The sequence below is a fragment of the Argiope bruennichi genome, chromosome 9, assembly GCF_947563725.1.
Source record: "Argiope bruennichi chromosome 9, qqArgBrue1.1, whole genome shotgun sequence".
Lineage (NCBI taxonomy): Eukaryota > Metazoa > Arthropoda > Arachnida > Araneae > Araneidae > Argiope > Argiope bruennichi.
Window position 1 is genome coordinate 53,949,727 of NC_079159.1, and position 16,762 is coordinate 53,966,488.

Sequence of the window (16,762 nt, forward strand, 5' to 3'; positions counted from 1 at the left end):
ACTTCAGAGATCATACATCTTCCAACAACGTAATGATCTCATATATACTGCTAAATTTAACAAGAATGACTGTTTCATAGTGTATAGAAATTATTCAGAATCCTATTGAAACCGTCAATATCTCACTATAATCATTTGTAAGATTATCTGAATCGGTAAATTAAAAAACTAAACATCAAAATTAAAACTTTTCTTAAAAAGTCATTCTAGAAGAAAGGCAGAAAACTATCAGACAAACTTTATAGAATTGAATGCTCTAAAAAAAGCAATTAAACTTGAAGGCTTCCAAAACATCATGAATTCTAAGCATTTACTGCAGAAATTTGTTAAATCGATCCTTTTTTTTCTTTGTTTCTGTTTGCATACTTTTATAGTGCAATAAATATGAAATTTTTAGTTAAACTTGTCTTGAAGATTAAACTTTTATGTTTTTAGCAGCAATTTTTTTATTTTGTGATAAAACATAATTTATTTTTCATGCCATAAATCCTTATTTTTTATGCGTCTTTTTCTTATGTTTGGTTTTTCTTCAAAAAATAAAAATATAGTTGATGTGCATTCTTACTTATGTGATTAAGTATATATGTGTTCAAAATTTTATAGAAATAAACATGGTTTATACAGAATTTTCATGTATTATTTTATTATTAAAATAACTAACATTTTATTAAGCAATCGTCGATTTTAGATTCAAATCTTAATATAATTTATGACTGAACAAGAAAAATAAATAAGAAATGCGATTTTGTTTTTTATTCATATTAGAATGTTTTATTTATGTATTTATTTGTACTGCAATTATTTTTAATGGTTTCTTTAGAAAGTCAGGAACTTCGCATTTTCTTTTTAAAATGAAAAAACGTAAACAATTAATAAACTAAGAGAACTGCCTATTTCCCTCTTCCTCCCGTATAAAATTATCAAACGGAAATAGTAATAAAAATAATGTAATGAAGAAAAGGAAATTATATTAAAGAATAAAATTTTATTATTATTTTTAGTACAAGGTGTTGCAAAGAAATGCAAAGCAACAACAAGATTTTGATATTTTAATAATATTAAAAGTTTATGGATTACACTGAAAGACTGTCGTGTTTTTCTTTTACGGTTTTAACATTTTCTAAACAGTATAAAAACTATTATTGTTATTCAATTTTCACTTCATAATTTAAAATGTTATCTATTCAAGGCTAGATTATCAAATAGATAAAATAGGCAAAACCTAGTGACCTCGCAACTTCTGTGCGTCCAGAAACTTTGAAATTTGTTTTGATTTATTTTTAGAATTATTTCATTTTGGAGTTTTATCTTTGCTTTATAAGAACCATGCGCTCGAACATATTCAAATTAAAATCATGTAAAATCATTCTAATTTTTTTTTAATTTTTCATATTTCCTTTGAAGAAAATAAGCAAGAAGCTTTGTATTAGAATATTTTGATTGATCGAAAAAGTTTTATAATTTTTCTTGTCATTTTACTTTAAATTAATTTTAAATTTAATTTTATATGTGAAATTTTAAAACTAATTATCATAATGTTGAAATTTATTAAAGAGCAAGAATTTTGCAGCCTTAGGCAATGTACATTATGAGCCCCCCCCCCTCTTAACCCTTTCTATCCAACTTTTGCATGGTTAATTTTTTAAATGCCATGTAAAAATGGGTCTTTTCACGATAATCCATATAAAAGCAGGACTTATTTACCAAATAGGAAATGATCTCTCTGAAGTTATATATGCCTCACCAGGGCCGAAAGTTTTAATAAGATGACTAATTTAACTTCACATTTCAGCACATTTTTAAGATGCTAATGGTTTATTTATTGTTAGTATTATTTATTAACTTAGTGAATGCTTTTATTTAATTATTAGGACTCTAAAAATGTCCGCCATCCATGTTTGTATACAATATTATTGAAGGAAAGGTTTGTTGTTTATAAATATTTTTATAGCTACATAAACATATAGGACAACATGAAACGCATAGGACCCTGACTAATATGCTTGATTAAGTTGTAATATTATCTTATCTTTCAGAATTTTTAATTTTACAAACATTTATTTATTAACTTGGGAAATATTTTTTTTTATTCAATTAGCTTTCTCTCTCAGCCTAATGGTTCTAGGCAACTTCCGAGTCTGCCTAGTTGGAAATCCGCCACTGATTCTGTTACTTTTTTTTTAATATTCAGTTGAAAAATATGTGCAATTGATGATTTTTTGAAATTATCAACTTTGGTTGTTATAATGCAAAAAAGAAAGATGATTGTCGGATGAAAATGAATTTGAAGTTCCTGCGTTATTAAAAACATAAGTTATGAAAATTCTAAGAGGAATTTTTATGTCTACATCGTATTGTATTTTTGGGATAGGATGTAGACGAAAAAATAATGATTTTTTTTTTCGGCACGAAACATTTTTTAATACACTGATTTGCATATATAAGCCCGAATTAGTAATATTGATCGTTTGGCAAAGCTAAATTTTTGAGGAAGATTTATGCCTAAATGTGGTAATCCTTAAAATTTTTATTAAAAACCTGACCTATTTGTTGCAATTCTTTAGATTATGGATATCTGGCTCAAATTTTTCCGTTGGCATGATTTTGGCATGCTTAGCGGGAAACTGGACAGCATTCTTAAATTTTACCCATATTTAATAACTAAATTATAAAAAAAATAATTAAAGAAAAAAATAATGACACATTAAAATTTTTCAAATTTCATAATATTCAGCTTTTTAATGTCTTGTAAGCTCCTAAATGCTCAAAATTAATTTTGATAACTTTGTTCCATCATGAAGGTTTGTATTTTTGCCGGCGTCCTGGCATAGGATAGTGCGTCTTCCCCGTGATCTGGACGTCTCGGGCTCGAGTCCCAGTTCGGGCATGTTTGTTCTTCTGTGTTCTATCTGTGAGAATGTGCCCACCTGTAAAAAGGGACTGTGCAAGCGAATGTGACGCATGAAGTAGCTAAGTCTTACTGTTGGCGCTACTGAAAAAACAAGAGACACTCACGCGGCTTAAATCGCTAACAGATAACTGTCAGCGGGCTTGCAAAATACCATGTCAAAACAACAGTTTTGTATTTTTTTTATTATTTTATATTCCGATTTTTTGACTCTGCTATGGTAGAACTGCAACTGGAATTGCATTTTGCTGTTGCTCGTCGTATTAATGCTGTCAAGAAAAAACGAGAAAAATTGCAAATTGAAACAGAAGTAAAAAAAAAAAAAAAATGCACAACAAAATGAAGGAAATAGATTATACATGTCACAGTTACTACTACTGTATCGTCACAACAACATGAAGCACGAAGTAAAAGTTAGATAGTTTATATAATCTTCATCAAACAGTGATCGAAATGAACAACATTCCAGTCGATTGAATTGTTAATGAGCCGATTAAATCAATTGGTAAAACTTGATGGGTTTGCTTTGCGGTGGAACTCGAAAACAGAACATAGTTGTTTCGAATATCCAGTTGTGGTTGTTGAAAGTTTGATTAAAGTTTGTTCAATTTCAAAGCATTAAATTAAAAAAAAAAGAAGCGCGTCATGTGTTATTTCAATGGTAAAGTTAAGTTATTACTACAAAAGGCTTCATTTGAATCATTAGTCGCATTCTACAATATAATTGAAGGATTTTTTAATAATATGCGAAATATTATTATTGGTCAAAATGAAGTCATAAATTATCCAATTGAATTCGTTACTTTCACTTGATTTATCTCGTTTACAACCCTCACCCATTGATCTGAAAGTAATGTTGGTTATTCTTTTTAGAAACAGTGATCCATTCAGTTTCATTCAGTTTGCTAAATTTACAGTCAAAAGGTTATTGCACAATGTCCTTAAAGCAACTATTTTAATTCACAAATTCAAAGGAGAGCTAATACCACACAATCAATAGCTATGTCATTCCAATTCAAAAGATTAAAACTGATTTTTGCAATAGCGATAAACAAATCACCAGATCCAGCATTGTACATATATGCACTGATTTGAAGAATCCATGTTTTCTCATATGTTGCATGCTTCCATGTAGGAAAACTAAGCAATTTCTTGACATATAAGCCAGATGGAATCCCCAGAAACCTTGGGCAAAGAGTAATGCAATGAGCTTGAAGTTGAATACAACAATCAAATACAACAAACAAATCAAAATACAAAAAATAATAATGTGTATGTAAATATCTTACTTTAACTAAATACAACAATTGATATCAAATTTTCAATTGTGTTCATTTAATCTATGTATATGTTCAAATCTAGCAACAGCAAAGCATTGCCAGGTTTATCTGAGAATCTAATAAAAAAAACTCTTAATGAAAATGTTTATGTGAAAAACTAAAACGATATTAAAAAGAACTATCACGATATATTATCAAAGAAAACATATCGTAAAAAACAAACTTCAAATAATTGCTGACTTAATACCGCTATTATAAGCAATAACTGCCAGATGATGAATGGACGTTTAAAAATTTGAGTCGGTGCTGATTGCCTTATGTTTATCATGTCATAATAAATTGATTTCCATTTGTCATAATTCCCCAGGTAAATTTATTATGTTTATAAATCGAAAAATTAGAAATTCAAATTTATGATTCTATGATTATGATTTGCAATTTTATTCTGAATGAAGTTTCCAAAAATACCTTTTTGTTTCGTCAAATAATTTTCTCTCTCCCATGATTATAAAATTGGCATAATTAAAGGGGCATTTTTCCCGCATTTTAAAGCAATGTAAAATTTATTTTTACCTGTAGTATTTTTAGAAATTTTCGAGGAAAATTGCCAACGTTCAGCTTTATTTTCAATTAATTAAAATTTTCAAATGTCGCACCGAGGTGCACATTCCCATCCTCCATGATATACATGTGCTAAATTTCGTCGCTGTATGTCAAATATCCTAACCTGCAGAGTTCCAGCACATACACATTCGTTTTTATTAGTAGTATATATATCAGTACAAGCTAGTACATTTTTTTAATTAATTTATTTATTTATTTGGGGTGGGGCGTTCTGTTCATTTTACTACGCATTTCCCTTATTTGCAGTCTTGCATCCTTTTTTTACTAAAGTTAGTAAAAAAAGAATACACTTTGCAATTTCTAGCTTTTTAACAATATAACCAAATTTCTGTAACCTAAAACAACATAAAATTTACCATTTGTTTTTAAAAATTAAGAGAGATAAGCTTTCAGCTAGTTTTATAATGTAATTTTGTTTTAAAATAACACTGAATTTGAATGCAAGGAAATATAGTATTCAGTAGGGTTTGACGGTTTTCAAACCCGGTTTTAAAAAACTGGTTTTTTAAAGTAAATTTGTCACATTCGAAAACCGGTTTTTAAATTTAAAAAACCGGTTTTAAGAATTCAGATTATTATGTAAAAATTAATTTTGAACTTATTTTATTTGCTATTCATTCTATGCAACGGGCAGCAACACACATTTTTTCAACGTTGCAAGTTTCATTGGCCAGTGCTTGTGCACTGCACAGTTGCGCCTCGAATTCGTCAATTTATGTTTTTTATGAAATCCCTTTTCACTTTTTATTCTAGGTGAAACAAAAGTTTGATAAAGTTCATCTCTTGCTTCTCGTCGGATGTTTTGTCTATTGGTATGAAGTCGGTGCTAATAGAAACGTCAGCAATTTGACTGGCTCGTTTCGAAGAACGTGTTAAAGGAATAAATAATTCCCCGTTTTCTGCTTCTTGATCACAGTATTTAATGATATCATATAAAATTTTATTCGTGCCACTCCTGAAAGCTTTTTTACACCACTTGAACTAGCCATATCAATACAAAATATTCAGTTAAAATAATATGCTGTCAGAAATGACATAACACTCACATACACGTGAAAAAAAAATAGAACTAAAAAAGTATCTAATGTGAGAAATCCAAGTTCAAATGTTTTCATCGTTCCGCGTCTCACCCCTTAATGAAATGGAATTGTCGAAATGTGGTCTCAGAATCCGATCCGTTTCGAGTCACGACAGGTTTGCTTAATATTGTGAAGGTGAAAACTGGAAACAAAAATATAAAGTTGTTATATTCGGTAAAAATAACGTAAGTATTAAGTATGTTTAATTTTTATGTTTATATTTTCTATCTTACATTTTAAAATTTAAATTTATTATATAAATTTCTTCTTTCAAATATTAGTGTAAAATAAGAAGTTCTGGCTTCTGTTTAATGGAATTTTAAATAAAACACAGGGTGATAAAGTATTCCATATTTTCTTTCGTAACGTTTTAACATAAATTATATCTTTAGCTAGGCATCTAGGCATTTTTTTTTCAAAATTCCTAGAAAATATGTAGATTAGATTATTTTAAATTGCATTAATATTAATAGTTAAAGTAGTAAAATTGTAAAATAAGCGTCAAAAATATTTATTCAATAACTTTAATTTCATTTTTAGATAAAAATGAGTAAGTCGGAAGTTTGGGATATTTTCAAAAAGTTCGGCTATCTCAAATCATTGTAGTAAAATGTTGAGCTGCAGAGGATCATCTACGAGCACTCTACATAATCATTTGAAAGCAGTTCATAAAATAATTGTCGGAAATAATATAATTGTTTAGATTCTTGAAGACCCTGAAGAAAAACTTACAAATCCAAAGACACTGAAAGCTGAATTTTCATTATTTGAACAAACGAATAAAAGAATAAAAAACTTAAATTTGTAATTTGATGCCATACTCAGTAACTAGTAAACGAATATGTTCAATTTCAGGCAATATTGTGTCCAAAATAAGAACGAGACTTAACCACCGTTCAGTGAATATTTTATGTTTTTTAAAATCCTATTTTCTTAGGAGAAATTAAAATTCGAGAAAATAATATAAATATTATTTGAAATTTTTGTTTGAGTTTTCGTTATTTTGTGTAAGTAATATGTACAAGTAATCCTTAATTTGGTTTTTTTATATTTTGATTTTGATATTGATTTCGTTTTTTGTTATTTTATATAAATTAAAAAAATAAAATATTTTTCCCTATTCAATTCTTTTTGACAAAAATTCGAAAACCGGCTAAAACCGGTTTTTCTGGAAATGTCGAATTCGAAAACCGATTTTTGTATAAACCCTAATATTCAGTTATATGTAGCAGACTTTAAAAAAATTACATTACCTTGATTCATTCTTATATATTTCATGCCAAATGCGCTAGCTATTTGAATATCGACATCCTTTGTAGGTATTACAGGAAGATTTTAAAAAACTCAGAGTATTTCATGACAAAAAATGCAGTTAAACATTAACAAATCCAGCTACTATTTCCATGGAACTATGACTCTTGAATTGTTGTTTTGTAGTTAGATATGATGCGGCATATTTGCGCAAGATTCATTTTGAACAGACGGGATTCGTTTTGGTTTAATCAACTCTGATGGACTAAGATTGTTCTTGAACGTAACTGAAAATTAAAGAAAGCTTTCATATAAAATAATTGATGCATTCTTTGAAAGTTGAACTTTTAATGAAGGATTCTTGAAAATTAAACACCATACCAGATGTTTGACGTAATGTACCAACGAAAATGTCAAAGGTCAATGGAATGAGAAAGGAATTAAGGTTGGAAAATTCTAAAGAACAATACTACTGTAAAGGAAGATGAAAAAATGATAATTGTAAGGGAAAATTAAACTTCATCTTTAGAAGGAACTTTCCTGATATGATATTTAAAAGCCAAAGGGAAAGGAAATGGAAACATTAAAGTTGCGAAAGGATGAAACAATGTTCATGCAAAGATTTTCTATTGGAGATTTTTTTTTTTGAATTTGGTTTTTTATTAATGTACTTTGATTGTCATAATCTAATATACAGTGGCTCAAAAAATTGAGAGTACACCTTACGTTTACTTGATAAATGCGACTTTCAATATAAATAACACATCACCGGGAAGAGCAAACTTGTTTTTATTTTTACACATAACAAACGGTTTAATTTAAAGTAAAAATAAAGAAAAATCAAAAAAGAATTTCTAAATTAAAAATTGTCGGAAGCATTTTAAATAAACATACGCAGAATTTTGCCTCAAAAAATTGAGAATACACCAATGAAATGTTTGCAATATCACGCATAGAAACAAAGTGTCACTATTAAATTGCTTGTCTTTTGGTTCTTATAATGGTCTCTAAACGTCATGGTACCCATTCGACCCATTTTTGGTGGTATCTGAAGACATTTTACCCCATTCTTCTTGCACCACTTGTTTTAAATGGGTTTTGTTTCTAATTTTGTATTTTTGAACCACTTTTTCGAGTATGGCCCACGAATATTCAATGGCATTGATGTCAGGGTACTGTGGTGGTGTGTGTAACTGTTGTTTACAATGAAAAAGATATCATATTTTGACGTTACGCGCATTCTGTTTGGGGTCGTTGTCCTGCTGGAAAATGGAATTTCCATCTAAACTCAAATTTTTAACACTTTCCTTTAGATTGCTGCTACCATATGGTTCATCCAACTTATTGCAGAAACTTTTCAAATCATAGGCAGAAGTCTAAGTGCCGAAACTGTGCTAAATGCCATTAGACAAGCTGGATATAAAAGTCGCATTGTTAGAGAGAAACTGGTCATCAGCTTGCAAATTCAGAAAAAGCATTTGAAGTTTGAAAAAACTCATCAATTGAAGACCAATAACCTTTGGAAGATATCTATATTTAGTAATGAAAGAAACCTCAATATTTTTGTCAGTGACAACCATCTTACTGTATGGAGAAAGCCTAATACTGTTTTGTATCGAAAAAATTTACGTCCTACAGTTAAACATGATGGTGACTCCGTGATGATTTGAGGTTACATGGCTTCATCCGGGGTAGGAAATTTAATTTTTATAGATGGCATTATAAATGATACGGTTTACTTTGATATATTTCGCAGCAATCTAAAGGAAAGTGCTAAAAATTTGGGTTTAGATGGAAATTCCATTTTTCAGCAGGACAACGACCCCAAACAGAATAAACGTAACTTCAAAATATGGTGTCTTTTTCATTGTAAATAGCAGTTACACACACCACCACAGTACCCCGACATCAATGCCATTGAATATTTGTGGGCCGTACTCGAAAAAGTGGTTCAAAAACACAAAATTAGAAACAAAACCCATTTAAAACAAGTGGTGCAAGAAGAATGGGGTAAAATATCTTCAGATACCGCCAAAAATTGGTCGAATCGGTACCATGACGTTTAGAGGCTATTATGAGAGCCAATAGATATGCAACTTAACAGTGACACTTTGTTTCTATGCGTGATATTGCAAAAATTTCATTGGTGTATTCTCAATTTTTTGAGGCAAAATTCTGTGTATGTTTATTTAAAATGCTTCTGAAAATTTTCAATTTAGAAATTTTTTTTTTTTTTGATTTTTCTTTATTTTTACTCTAAATTAAATCATTTGTTATGTGTAAAAATAAAAACATGTTTGCACTTCCCGTTAATGTGTTATTTATATTGAAAGTCGCATTTATCAAGTAAAAGTAAGGTGTGCTCTCAATTTTTTGAGCCACTGTATGTAATTTCTTAAGCAGATAAATTAATATTTTGAAAAACAGAAGCAATCTTTAGAGGTTTTTTTTACTTGCAATAAACTCGTGTCCACTTTTTTTTTTATGAATAAATAATTTCTCTCTTTCATTAAATTTAAAATATGTGATAATAAAATATTGTTTTTATCATTAATATAAACGCATTTTTAAGGGTTGCATTTTATTTTTGAATTAATCAAAATATATTTTAGCCTGATGCTTTTAGATGGCATATTTTTTCTAAATTACCTGACGAAATAATTATATAATAGATACGTGCCATATAGTAAAACAAGACAGATTGCTGAATTTGGCGTTACCAAATTTGGGATGTAGGTTCATACTTCCTAGGTTGTAGATATTCATTGAGAAGGTGTTTTTCAAGCAATTTAGAATTTAATTCGTTAAAAAATAATTGAAATTTTAACATTTTTCTTCAATAATTTGAGCAAAAAATATTCTCATTCCATTTTAAAATGCAAAATTTTCATTTCCACACAGTTTGTTTCACTGTTTTAATGAATCTTTTTTAATTTAATTTTAAAGATAATTTGTAACAATATTTTCCCATGCTTAATAATTACTGGCGTGCTTTCTGATTTTCATTGACTGGCATCGCTTTTCTAATTATGCCACAAGATGGCGTATTTGTAACAGTCCTTTCATATGTTTCTTTCAGTGATACTTTTCAATTTTTTACCTCTCTTATAGTGTTTACCCGACACTTTGAGAGCGATTGGTGAAAAACCTTAAAAATTTGCAAAAAGAATAAGTTCTATATTTTCATTAATTTTCATTCCCCTTGTTCAAACCAACGATTCTATTAGCCAGGATTTTAGCAAATTATAGAACACTATGAAAATAAATAAATTAATCTTTGCATTGTAAAAATCAACATTTTTACAGCCTTCTGTGCAAAAATTTATGTTCTTAAAATTTTCTTTTTTCGAGGGACTAAAAAGGTCAGTTTATTCGAACAATTTATTTTTAAAAAAAATCCATTTTCTATAATTCGGTTTGACGTTCTCTTATCACTATATTTTCATTGTTGGATAATTTTCCTTATAATATAACTAAATAAATAAAATAATTGCAAGTTTGAAGTGCCATGGTTCTTATGTGTAGCGCGCGTGTATGTATGTGTGTGTGTGGGTATGCATGTGTGTGTGCGTATGCATGTGTGTGTGTGTGTGTGTCACATGATTCATTTCAGCTGCATCGGCCTTCCACCCACCAGAATTCATTAATTTTTTTTTCTTAAGCACTTTTCTTTACTACTTTTTTGTTTAACCTTAATACATTGTTCACTTTCCTTTTTTTAAAATTTTGTATCATTTTTTTTGTGTGTATATCAAGTTTAAATTGCTTTTAAATCTCTATAGCGTTGGTCTATTAGAGTATTTGGGATGCAAATAATATCATTTCTTTTGCTTGTCCGTTACTGTATAGAGAAAATGCTAAAATTCCTTTTGAGATCAGCATTAATTTCATCTCCTGATCAGCAAATTAATGCGTTGTCTCAAAAGTTTCCCGTTCTGTTTCCATTTTTAATATCTATTTACAATTTATTTTCTCAGATTTTCTTGAATTGCAACATTTTGCGCTTTCGCTTCACATGTGTTTTTCATATATTTCAAGGACTTTTTCTCTTTACCCCAGCTTATCCTCTATTTTTGCTTTATTTATTATTTTTATTATTATATTATTACTTGCATTTTCTCCTTTGCTTGCATACTATTTGTCTCTCTCCTCTTCCTTATATAAGCTTTCTTACAATTGCAGATAGAAAAATAAATCGAATTAGCCTCTCATCATAATAAACAACTTTTATAATGGGAAATTTTTGATTGCTGTAAATGATTAGAACTGCAAAAAGAGTGTTTCAATCCTAACGCTTTTGATTATTTTTTTAACATAATTTATATTGCTACATTTGAAAACAAAAAGTTTTACGCTTGCGTCTCTCTTATTTTGAAGCTGATGAAATGCACATGGGCTGCAGTTTAATAGCTTGAAGTACATTAATTAAATAATATTAAAGAAGCCTAAAGATTTAATTGCAACTATTTACAAAAATGATCAATTTTAGAATATTCCAAGAATTGCTTTTACTTTAATTCTTTTGAATGTATTTTATTATACTTTTGATCTTTGAAGTGAGAATGTAGTGAGTTTGATTTGTCTTTATTTAACTTTCTAAAACAAACTAAATTATTTTTTAAAATCGTATTTCTTTATGACAGAATATATAAAAGCAAAATCTATATTTTCAGGTGAATCGATAGTTTTTCTTTCTTTCTTTTTTCTTTTTTTGAAATAGAACTTATCTGCTTGTTAGTTTATCAGTATGCTTCTTCGAATCAAAAAGTCAAAGATGCAATAGAGTCAGAGATGAAATTAGGTATAATTGTTTTACTAGCCGACTTTGGCAATCTGTTCATTCTTTGAGAATACTGGTTATATTTATTTTTAATTGAATCTCCTATGTTTAGCTGCATTATATCTCTAAGATAAAAATTTTAAACTTTTAAGTCGTGAGAGTCCTAAAAGTCTTCTTATTTTAAAGCCTTACATACGTTCTACTCTATATTGTATATGAATTAATCAAATAAAGTGAAATACCATAACATCATAGAAATATTTTTTTTTAAACGTAACCACCCATCTTCTAATTCTAACTTCACTTTCTAATTTCTCATATAAGGTACACAGATAAACAGTTAAACAGAATTCTTCCTTAGCTTCCAACAATGGAAGAAAACCGCGTTGCTAAAATTTTGATTAAACAATAGCAATGATTTGAATTTCAATTCAATAATGAAATCATTTGTTGAAAGTTACGCAAGGAAATATTTTTAAAAAATTACCAAAATTCAGGAAAATTTCTAAAAAAAAAAAAATAATATAGTTGAAATACGATTTTTAAAATTTTAAGATGGTATAAATATTTTTCAATAATATTTTCAGAAATTATTGCTTTAAAATGTCAATACTTGATTTAATTTTTAATAAACTAAAATTCTAATTAATTTTTTTAAAAAATCTCTACGAAGTGCACATTTTTATTCTCCAATATATATACGTGTGAAATTTGATAGCTCGAAGTCTCACTTCTATCCTACAGATTGTTCACAAACACACACATTCATATTTATAATTAATAGAGATTAGAAGAATTTAAGATTTATATATTATGTTGAATCAAATCTATCGAAGGAATTACTATCTGTTATTCTATAGATTCGTATGTATCTGAAAACGATGACTACAAGACAAACGATTAAATTTCAATATGTGATCATTACATCTAGATAAAATTTTGCATCTAGATCAATCTTGAACAAACCCCAACAGGGTGTAGACTATCAATCTCTTTGATAATGTATCATATCAACACGATGGCTTAAAAATGTTGCAAACTAGACAAATGAAATTTGGTTCGTGATTTTGATATCAAAATAGTAGAATTGTGTCAATTGTAAGAAATACAAAGTACATATTTTAATCTCTTTGCACCGAAGTACAAAACCCATCGATATGAAGAGTATATAAATAAAGTGAGAGAAAAGATTTCCTTTGTCTATACTTATATAAAGCTCAATGTCTGTGTGTGTGTGTGTGTGTTGGCACTCTACAGGCCAGGCCATTTGACCTACAGCTACCAAATGTGGTACATGTATACCTTAGAGGTCGGAAATGTGCACCTGAGGTCCCTTTTTTTGAATTTTTAATTAGAGTTTTAATTATTAATTAAGAACTAACTTTCCCGCCAAAAAATCTTCCATTTTCCCCACCCATTTAATTCCACCCATTTCCCCAGAACATTTAAGAAAAGAGATTCTTAAAACTGTTCTTTTTCTTACAACTGTTTTTCAATCAGATAAAATCATCTGCACTAACATTTTATAGCAAAAATATTACATTCAAATTGTTGTTAACTTTTATTTATTTAAATTACATCTTTATTTTTTTAAATCATCACTTTTGAAATTAATATTTTTTTTAATTTAAATATTTTACTTTATTGCCGTTTATTTTTAAGTTATGTGTCATTCATTAAATTGTTAAATATAAAAATAAGTCTTCAAAAACATTTTTAATTCAAAAATTGTCGTTTCTAATTGTTGAACTTATTTTAGATTTAATATTCATTAATTCGTATTTTTGCATAAATCAAACTTTTATTGAGTCTAATCAGTTATGAATTAGTCAAATTCTAAAGTATAATCATAATTCTCCAGTATTGTTTTAGGATGATATTTAATTTTGATTTATTAGAATACGAGAAATCTTTCTTTTTTTTTATTTCAATAAGAATTAGATTTTTTTACAACATTTCGCGCTTTTGTTATATTATTTCCTGGTATGATTCATACGATGGGTATTCAAAATTCTATTCTCTGATTTCTCACCTTCTGGAATGTATCTATTTTTAGTTTTCTACTTTCCGAACAGATGATGTGCGAGCTATTTCTGTAAGAAACTTAACAACGAACTCACGTTCCAAAATGCAGTTTTGTTCAAATAAATTGTAAGTTAAAGAAACACGTACAGTTTTCACTCCCTCAAATTTTTAGTTTGTATTTTAATTTTGATTATTTTTGAAATGATGATAGAATCACTAATCATTTTATATTTATCTATTCACCAGCGATAAAAAGAACTCTGATTACAACATATGTATTTTGAGAATCACTAAAACCAGTTGGCAATGATTTATCAAAGAGCTTATCTAAATAATCCTTTTTCTTTATGAAGATAATGAAGTTCGTAGAAATGATTTGTGAATTTTATCAAGTTAACTAAACCTGTGATTTCACAACCAAACGATTTTTTTTAACAAAATTCATTCTGTAAAACTGCCTCAAATTTTGAAACTATCTTTATTATATATTGGATTTCTTATTTGAGCTTTAAATTCAGATTTTCATTTCGCAACATATCAGAAAAAAAGCACAAATCTTAATTTTTTTTATTCTTTATATTTTTAATGGTACCTATTATTAGTCAGAATTCTTTTTTAATATAAAAATATTAAAAAAGAATTCTATATTAAAAAATATTAAAAAAGATATCTATTTGAAATTATTTAGAATATTATGTCATTATTTTAAATTCTTGTTTTTAACGGTAATTTTTTAAAACTTTTTCGATAATTTTTAATTGCAGGCGTTATACAGTGTCTCACAAAAGTGATGGGACACTTGTGCTTTACAAAAGGAAACTGTAATAAAATAAATTAAAAAAACATGTACAAATTTTTTGTGGGTGTATTTCATACTTAAATTTAGTAACAATTATTACATAACATACATTTTGTCAAAATATTAAAATATTAATTTAATAAAAATACAATTGTTTAGAACGGAGCAAAAAATGGCTCACATAAGTGATGGGACACCATTAGATATGCAACAAAAATCATCTGAAATAAGCAATAAAAATATTTTTGGTGGTTTTATTTTTGCTCAAAAGCAATTGGCAATAATTTATAAAATCGTCTGCAGTATTTCTCTCCAGTTTGTTTTGGAATTTTTTTTTTTTTAGCTGTGTGCAGCCATGAATGCTAAACGAAAAGAAACTTCGCCTGAAATTCGAAAATTAGTTATTAATTTGCATATTGAACGTGGGAAATCTATTAGAAAAACTGCTGAAACAGTTAACTTGAGTCATTCAACAGTTTTCAATATCATTAAACGATATAAAAAGAATCATATTATTCAGGATAAAAGAAGACCTGGCCGACCATCAAAGCCATCCAATGGAATAAAGCGAATTATCGTTCGAAATATTAAAAAAAATCGAAGAAAGAGTGCTCCTAAAGTTGCTACTGATTTAAGCATTATATGGAATAATTGTTAATCCTGAGACTATTAGAAGGGTAATTCGATCTGCCGGATATCACGGTAGAGTAACCAAGAAAAAATTCTTCGTAAGTGAAAAGAATAGAAAACTCAGACTAGCTTTCGGAAAATCCAACATAAATAAGAATTTTGATTACTGGAATAAAGTTATATTTGCTGATGAGAGTAAATTTAATATATTTGGTTCTGACGGTAGAATCTTGGTGTGGAGAAAACCCAGGGAAGAATTTCGCAAACAGAACCTGGTGCCAACAGTAAAACATGGTGGTGGAGGAGTTATGGTATGGGGGTGTATGTCGTCCGCTGAAGTTGGTAATTTTGTTTTTATTGACAGTATAATGGATCAGTACAAGTATATTGACAATTTAAATCAAAATTTGAAATCTTCAGCACGAAAATTGAACCTTCATAACCATTTTAAATTCTGCCAGGACAATGACCCTAAGCACACTGCTTTGAACGTTAGACTCTGGCTGCTGTATAACTGTCCTGAAATAATAAAAACACCACCACAATCTCCAGACGTAAATCCCATATTTGGCAAGAATTGGAATCAAGAATTCGCAAACACACCATTTCTTCAAAACAACAATTAAAATCGGTGCTCCAAGAAGAATGGGGTAAAATCACTCCAGAAATCACAAAAAAATTAGTCCCAAGAAGATTAAATCATGTTTTAAAAGTAAAAGGAAATCCAAAAAAATATTAAAACCTTTTAAAAAGTAAAATTTTTGGATAAATATTTGATGGAAAAGTAAGTGCCCATCACTTATGTGAGCCATTTTTTGCTCCGTTCTGAACAATTGTATTTTTATTAAATTAATATTTTAATATTTTGACAAAATGTATGTTATGTAATAATTGTTACCAACTTTAAATATGAAACACATCCAAAAAAATTTTGTACATGTTTATTTATTTATTTTATTACAGTTTCCTTTTGTAAAGCACAAGTGTCCCATCACTTTTGTGAGACTCTGTATATTCTTTTTTTACTATCACATTTAAGATAGTTTTTAAACGTTTTAATAAACATTTTTAAATGTTTAATCGAAGCATGGCATGCATATGAAATTTTATATTTTAAATCATACTATTCTTCTATGTTTGAAATTTACATAAAGATTCATATTAATATCAGACGGTCTACTCTAGAGAAACCGAAGTTAAAAGTCTATTGACAGAAAATTCTATTTCAGATATTAGTTAACAATTAAGAATTGTTAGTTGGAAGCAACTGTAAACATCTACAATGTACTACAGCGACTTCTAGTTTATAGCTACAGAATTATATAACATTAGAAAATATTGTTTGATATATATGATCTCTATATTCTTATAGCTTCAGATTTTCTT